This window comes from Thunnus thynnus, chromosome 11 (genome assembly GCF_963924715.1).
Source record: "Thunnus thynnus chromosome 11, fThuThy2.1, whole genome shotgun sequence".
Taxonomy (NCBI): domain Eukaryota; kingdom Metazoa; phylum Chordata; class Actinopteri; order Scombriformes; family Scombridae; genus Thunnus; species Thunnus thynnus.
Genome location: NC_089527.1, coordinates 26,174,860 through 26,183,592, shown reverse-complemented (window position 1 = coordinate 26,183,592; position 8,733 = coordinate 26,174,860).

The following is an 8,733-nucleotide window of genomic DNA, read 5'->3' as shown; positions in this document are numbered from 1 at the left end:
CAATCGGATCATAAGTGGACAGTGCTAAAGGATCACCAAGATGCATTATGATCCAATCATTCAAACCACTTGCCGAGGTGGTCTAGGAGGCATTTGACCACATATCTTTTGCAGTGCAAATGCTAATGCGTCCTGATGCATCCCTGACAAGTACGTAACAGGAAAATATGTCAACAATGCAGGACATGGTGGTTGTTTTGATGACAGCTACAATGCCAAATGACTTTGTCCTGCCAATCTCAACAGTTGGAATACCCTGTACATGTATATAGAGTTCTTGAAACATTTTTGTTTTCTTAGCTAGCCTGTGTGAAACAAATCTGGCACTTGTTTAGCGACAGACTGACGTAATAACTGTGTATAAGCTGTGAGGAAATCTGAACACAAGTGATCAGCTGGACACCTTGCAGACACATGTTCAGATCTCCGGAACGCATTTTTAAACCAAATATAAACAGCCTCTGAGATACTGTAGGAGATAATCCTCATTTACTGTTTGGCTCCAAGCGACTACTCACTCTTTTAAATACAGTCCTAAAGAAAGCATGACGCATGTAACTACTGAAATCTCCTTCATGAATTACAATCTTGTTGTCTCCATAGCCAGTTGGAGGATAGCCATGACCATTTCACCACAGCCCACTGGCCAATCAAGCAATCAGCCAACCAGTCACATAAACAATGATCCAAAGGACTAATCAGTGAACTGAAGCCAGTCAGTGAGCTAATGAGCCTATTATCAACAAATCAGTCAAACAAATTACTGACACACTGATGAAACTGCCAAAAGCCACGCTTCAACAATTACTTGAGGAATTCAAGTAATAGAAGTAATAAAAATTCTTGAATCAAAAGCCTGGAAGCTTTGTTTCATCATCGAATACAGTGGACCACTGAACAGAAAATATTTAGTGTAGCACTAAGAGCTGAGCCCTTTTCCCTGTATTTACTGCAGGAGTTAAAGGAATAAAATTAAAAGTAAACAGAAAACAGGGAAGAGTTCAAAGATGCTAGAAACTATCAAAGGTTTGGGCTCATTTAAATTTGGCCGTGCCACTAAATTAGCATTGGCTAGTATTTAGCTATGGCTAGCTTAGCTGTATTTGAGATCTCAACACAATTATGTTACTACATAATTCAGAATGGGCCCGTTGACCGTCATTTTTGCTTTGCTGTTTTGGTGGACTTGGTAATTTAGTTTTTTAAATCAATTGTAAAACACTGAGTGAAAAGATTTTTTAAAAAGTGCTTAATTTTATAATTAATGTAGTTTGATGTCAATGAGAAGGTTACAATATGCAGAATACATTGGATCTGTGTCCTGTTTAGAATTAGTGCCAGCAGGATTCACCATGAAACCAAATCCCTTAATTTTTTACCTTAAAATTCTGTTAATTTACCCATAACTAATTATGGAATTAATGTATTTTTAAAGAGATTTAAGAGGATAATTAATCAATAATTACACAGTTTAAAGGGCTTATAAGGGAGAGTGGGGGTGCTTAAAATGGAAAAAACCATGTAAAAACCTCTTTTATTAAGGTGAAAATACAGAGATGGTTTTGGAGGTTCTAGGTCAGTTTTAAGTTTTTTTAGATAAGTTTTTTCTCCCTTTAGAAACCACTTAAACTGTGCAAATAATCCATTGAAAATTCCTTCATTTATTTCAGTCCAATTCATCTTTTAATTTTCCACGTTTTTGGTGTGAATTCCTGAATTTGCACCTGCATTTAAAAAGTTAAGGTCCTTTTTAAGGTACAAATTAAGGGGTACATGTAATGTTATTTTCTATGTTTTTACCCCTTGAACTGTGCATTTAATCCATTAAAAATACCTTAATATAATGAAATCCATTTACCCATTAATTAATTTACCCATTAATATATCCCAAATTTGAGGCATAAATACATGAATATTGTTTGGAATACAAATCTCTTAAAATATCTTTCTGTTCCTACATTATAGTATGTAGGAATGTGGAAAAAAAAATCATCACATACACAGGAAGATTAATGACACTAGAAAAATCAAATACACAAACAAGTCAAATTTATCATAACTCACTGATGATTGCTTGGAGCTTAATTCATCAAGCTGACACCTGTGCTGCTTTGCTTTGGATCCAATTTTCCTTTTAGTAAAAATCGATTTAAAAAAAACTTTCAATATGTCTAACTTAAGACAAATAAACAACCGCGCAACTAAAACATACCAGAAAGCTTACCTGTTTACTATTCTAACATTATCCACTTAGCTAACATAGCATTATCAACTTCGTCTTGGCTCAGTAACTCAGACCCAGTTGATGGCGTTAGCTAAGTTAGCATTATGGTTAATTGATGTGTCCATTATTTAGGATGAATCATGGATGTAATAAGGTACTAACACATGAATTTATACTTGTTGTTGGGAGCTGTAAATGTTTGTTATGCTAACTTAGGCATGCTAATTATACAGTTTATAGCAATAGCTTACCTTAACTGCTATCTTTTAGTTACCATGAACTGTAAATCTGTACTTACCAGATTTCAATTTCACAGCAAACTCCCCCACAGTGGAAATTATTTCCACCATATACACATCTAGGTCAAGTTTCTATCACTTTGGTTTGTAGGATGTTGTATTTCCCCTTTGTAATTCCCCCACACCCTTTAGCAAATGAGAACTGATGCATGCTTTCCTTGGTACTGAAGTGATGTTCATGCCGTTAGACAGATTACTATGTGGATTATTGCCTTGCATGGCCTCTAATTTCACAGTGGTAAACTAGTTGTAAAGGCCAGAAACACCAAGCTGGGTGTGGTGATCCCAATGTGGGTGTCCACAAAGAAAGCTCTGCCCCCCCCCCGCCCCCCCCCCAAATTCTGTCAGTGGGCCTGTCAGAGTGTTTAGGTCACAAATGGGTATCTCAGTTTGGCTAACACAAAGTTACTAGGTCAAGTTTCTATCACTTTGGTTTGTACGATGTTGTATTTCCCCTTGGTATTTCCACCACACCCTTTAGCAACTGAGAACTGGTGAGGAAACACAATGTGACGATATCTGACAATAGCTCACAAAGTCACTAGCAGCAGTCTGAAAGACGGGAGCTGCTGTGGAGATACGATCTAGTCATTTATATAGCCGTTATCAAAGAGAGAAGAAAACCAAAACCCCAGTCTATGATTGGTGTATCAACTTGTCTGCTCTCCTAAATTAAGGAAAAGTCATGTACCCCTTAAAAGCTACTTAATTTGATAATTAAGGGGTGTAGTTTTTGCCTTTTAAGAACCCCTTAATAACTACTTAAAATGATAACCCCTTAATATTTTTTAGTAAATTAAGGGCTTTTCAAATAATCAGTTTGGGTTTTCCTCCTTTTCAAGTTAATGGACAAATTAAGGGATCTCTGGCTACCATACTAAACACCTAAGATTGAGGAGTTTAGTAGGCTAAGTTTTGAGGGCTAAATTAATACGGGGGTCGGTTTTTCTGTCTAATTTTTCGGCATCACTGGCAGTTTTGCCAGTGTGAAATAGAAAACATCTACGACTGGACATTAAGTTGTAGTTTGTTGTTTGGAGTAAATTACCTTGGAGAACCATCACTGAGAAACACAAAGCTAGGTAAGTTAAAATGGATAAATTTGTGTAGATTTGTGGCTGCGAACTGTGACATTAATCTTACCTTTAAGGATAAACTGGCAATATTGCTGATGTTATTCATTCTGAAATCCATTTGTTGACCATGAGGATATTTTTTGTAGCTGGTTGTACAAAGTAAAATCCTGTTTACTGATAAATTCAGTTAAATGGTGCGTGCTTTCCTTGGTACTGAATTGATATTCATGCCGTTAGACAGAACACTATGTTGTTGTAAAGTTGTAAAGGCCAGTAACACCAAGCTGGGTGTGGTGATCCCAATGTGAGTGTCCACAAAGAAAGCTCTGCCCCCCACCCCCTTCAAATTCTGTCAGTGGGTGTTTAGATCACAAATGGGTATCTCAGTTTGGCTAACACAAAGTTAGTTATTACTCATAGTCTAAGTAACAGCTGCTTAAACAGCTGCATGCCAATACTTACAACAATATCCACATCTAGGTCAAGTTTTTAAGCTTGTGCAATTGTGAATGAATAAATTATGTTTCATACATTGCATTATTTTATTCTTATCAGATTCACTTATCAATCACTAGATAAATCGGTTAAATACTTGGTTATGAAAATATTTGACAGCTGCTGCCAATGACTTGTCAGAAAGTCAACTAACACTGACCATCTGACAAGCCAACGAGCCCCTGACAAGCAGCCCATCAACCAGCCATTCAGTCAACAAGTCAGCCAGCCAACCAACAACAACCAATCTATTTCATAGACATAGGATGGAAAAACTACTGGAGGAAGGGAGAGAGGGATGAAATGAGGACCATATGAATGACATTCCAGCTAGTCTCGATTCTGGGTGTGTTGCTTGTTGTTGCTGGTGGTTTGGGAAGTCTGGGAGCCTCTGCTGATTTAGTTCTCATATGTTGACATTGCCCTGGCACAAACCCTTTGTCTGAGTAATGCCCCTGCCGTCACTGCATTACAGATCAGACCCACTGACTGATAGACAGATAGAACATACACATACAATAGTTAGCAATATACTCATTTTAAGAATATCTAAAGAATATAGTCTGTTAACTCTACTGAGAGCTTTGAGTTGCAGGTGTCCTCATGGGGATTAGTGCATTAGTCAGTGTTACCTATGACTCTGTCCAGGTGTCACCACATCTTAAGGGGAGCTACGTGATCCATCTGGCATGCTTTATCCGAGGCTTACACTGAGGATTGCTGCTGCATGATCATGAATGACTCGGCTGGGGATTCCCTCTGTGCATGTGTGTGTGTGTGTGTGTGTGCATGAGGCACTGGACATGTACTTGAGTGCGGTTACACGGATGCATGCATCTGTATGTCTGCCTGTGCCTGTGTTGTCTGTGTCTATTAGCGTAGGTTTAACCACAGTCTTTCCTGTTTTTAACTTTATTAACAGTCCCTCCTCCTCTGGGTGTAAATCTTTGGGCTAACCAGAGTCCTAAATACTGCAGTTTTAGTGAAAGCATTGGGAATTTGTAGGCATACGATCAAAATTGAAAGAAAAACATTGTATTACATAAAACTTTGATAATCCCCATGAGGAAAATTAGTAAATGCAAAATGAGTGGAATGGAGAATATGTTTCAATTTTTAATACATAAATAAACAACAAAATCATCTGAATATACAAAGATCATACTGACAAATGCACATCTCTCTGCTTTTTTGTCTGTCTGTTTCTAATTTTCACTTACTTACCCACATATGCATACTCACACACACAATTGAGTATTGTGGGCTTTGGATGGTTTGGTTTATTGACAACCTATAATATATGAATTACAACATGCCAGACTTTGTCAGGGATAGAACAATAAAGTCCTGGACTTATTTCCATTATTGTCTCTTGGATTGCCGTGACATATTTATACAGACATTCATGGTCCCCAGATGATTTCTACTGACATTAGTGATTCCTTGACTTTTCCTCTGGTGCCATCAGCATGTCAAGGTTTTCACTTTTCCAGTGAAATGTCTCAACAACTATTGGATGGATCGCCATATAAATTGGTGCACACATTAATGTTCGCCCCGGGAAAAACTGTAATACATTTGGCAATCCCTTCACTTAGTAGTACTTTAATAGTTTGCTAAGATGTTAATTGGTGGATCCTAGGAATAACCTGCCTGAGAGTCGTCCACAGAAACAAAGTAAAACATTTGCATTTTAACAATTTGCAATTATTTGTTTTGTATACCAAAAAATGGTGATTTGGAACCATTCTTCAAAATTGACAATTGTTTGTTGGCCAAAATTACAAGATAGCACAAATAACCATTAGTTGATTTGTATTAATTGTGTTCATCAACAGATCCACAATTGACATTTTTTTAAATATTGGTTTGAGTCGATATGGGTCTGACAATAAAATCCCCATCACTTGATATTTTTGACATTAACATTGAATCTAATCACTGTAGCACTGAGAATTAACACTCATCTCTGCAGCTTTTAGTCAGTTTTAGCCTTTGGCAGGGCAGTGTTTTCTACAGACCACATATTTGCATGTCTATGCAAATACATGTATGGTTGCCTCCAAATGGGGGATTTTGTCTTCCAAAGCAGGGTCATGACAGAAAATGTTTGAAAACTACTGGTTTTAAGCAAATTTAAATAACATTATGATCAGCTATGGTATAATTTTCTTCACTTTCCTTGAAATATTCCTAAATCTTCCTGAAGAGACATATTTCTTTTGGTTTCAGCACTGATGGCCAGCTGTTGGCTCATCACTCAGCTGGCTTTCCTGGGTCATCTAGTGTGCCAAAAGTGGAGTGACTATTGTGTATTTCTTAACATCATGATGTGTTTGTTTATGAGAAGCAATGTAATAATGTGCTTTTTTCAGCACTTAAGGTTGATGAATGTTGCTGCTAATCACGGCTCATTATAATAACTAATATGGGGACACACATTTTTACAAATTCTTTTGACTGACCCTTCCAAACAGTTAGCAACAAATATTCCCAGCTGGAAGTTTTCCATTATGACCACAGTCTAATCTGTTGGCCACAGAGCAGCTCACTGGAACAGATGGGACAATCAGTGGACTGTGGAACCTAGTTCCAGTCCACATAACCCCGACAAAAATGTAAGCGTGCTACAGGGTATATTTGCTACAATGGTTGAAAATGTTCATTACTTCATTTTGAGCTGAAAAGTATCACATTCTCAGGCCATTTTGGGTGTATTTCAGAATGTTTTAATCTTGAATAACCGGTAACGTTCGAGATTGCCGTAAAATAAATTACCCTAAAAAAGATTGTGGAGTACTTCTCTTCTTCATCGTGAAATACTTTTTAGGCATTGAAAATCGCATTCGAGATGTGCTCTCCATGGTGCTGGAGACAGGTCAAAAGGGGACAAGGTCAAAGGAGTCACTATGATGTTCAAAGCTGGATAAATCATTCATGTAAATCTTTATTTGTATTTTGCTTCACTGATATTTGATAGATGGGAGACAAAGAAAAGACGAGACAGAGAGATATGGGTTTGGTTACATTACATGTACCTACACCAACTGACCCTTTAGGATATCTTGAAGTTGACTTATTAATTTGCCAATGTGTTTGATTCAATAACCTCTTGATAGCTGACAACCTACACACTTTCACACAGACATAGACAGTCTGGCACACACTCTTTGCCGACAGCTCATGCATGAGATGACAAGGCCTGGTTACAGTAATAACCCTCCTGCTATCTCACGCCCATGTGTCTGCAGCGTAGCCTGTAAATCTCACTCTGTTATTGTTTTAATAACACTAATGTTAGCATTAGCCAAGTGGTAAAAACGTCAGACATCAAAAGCCTGAAACATCTGAGCTATATTGGGGTGAAGACAAAGGGCGAGGGCCCAGCTTGTGAAAATAGCTGGCCACGCTGACTCAGCACAGGAGTGTGTGTATGCACGTTGGCTAGGATGGTTGTGTATGCATGTGAGTTTGTTGGTGTGTGTGGGCACAAATTTATACATTGATAGCACGAGTGTGTAAGCGTGCGAAACACTAAGCAACCTGACTGCAAATAACAAAGCCCTCCAGCTGCTTGGTAAAACTGACTCCTCAGAGCTCCATTTCCTCCAAACCACAAAGCCTCATAAAGCTAAGCACCCACAGTTTGCTAATGGCATTAACTTCTATATTGATGCCTCTGGTGCTGCTTATTGGGGGAAAACACCCTGATATATTTTCCAACACATGACTTTTTGTTTCAATAGCGTCTTCGCTGAGCCACAGGGAGCGGACTCTGAAATAATGTCTGAATGAGATGCAGCACCATAAAACCAATCTTGAATAAGTAGAAGACATGAGTAAAGTTGCACATATGTTCCACTGGAGCTCGTCTGCAACAGATCATCATGGAACATCTGAGGACCTGTAGGCAGGAGTAAAAATACAAGTCAGCAATCTATTTTATATCCTGTAGTATAAAATCCATGCCTGCTTTGACGGACTGGACCACTGCTTTTCATTGCCATGGCCTTGTGTTTTTACATATGTGAGTAGTAAAATAAGTCAGTAAGTTCTCCACTTTTGCCAAATGGGCCTATTTTATGTACCACAGAGTGTAGCAAGCAAGTGAAACTTGATGAATGTGATTGTACTGTATGTGTTGAGTGTGTGTACGTTGTTCAGGGTGGGTGTACAGTGGATGCCAAGCTTTCCATAGTTTACTGACACAACACATTTTAATGGTTTCTGATCAGTGCCAAGAATTGAGAAATCAGGTCACTTCAAAAAGGGTGGCACACTACGGAAGTCCATTGTTTAATCTTATGGCTTCAGCTATTTATATCTGAAACACAGTGGCCCTATGGACACCACAGCTTGACTGTTCTGTAGTTTTGTTTGTGAGTTATGTTTATGTTTTGCATAAGTTGAGCTATAAAAAGCTTTCTTTTAGGCACCAGTGTTTTGTCAGAAGTGAACACTTCCCCTTTAAAAATGATGACTCTTCGGAAGACATTTCATTAAAGTCAATTACATATAAATTTTTGCAGTCGGCTCCATCAGTGCTGTACACTACAGAAAATCTGGCACAGGGAATCATGTCAAAACTCGAAAACTAATCCACACCAAATGCACCTCAGCCAAGTATTTCTTCTCAAAC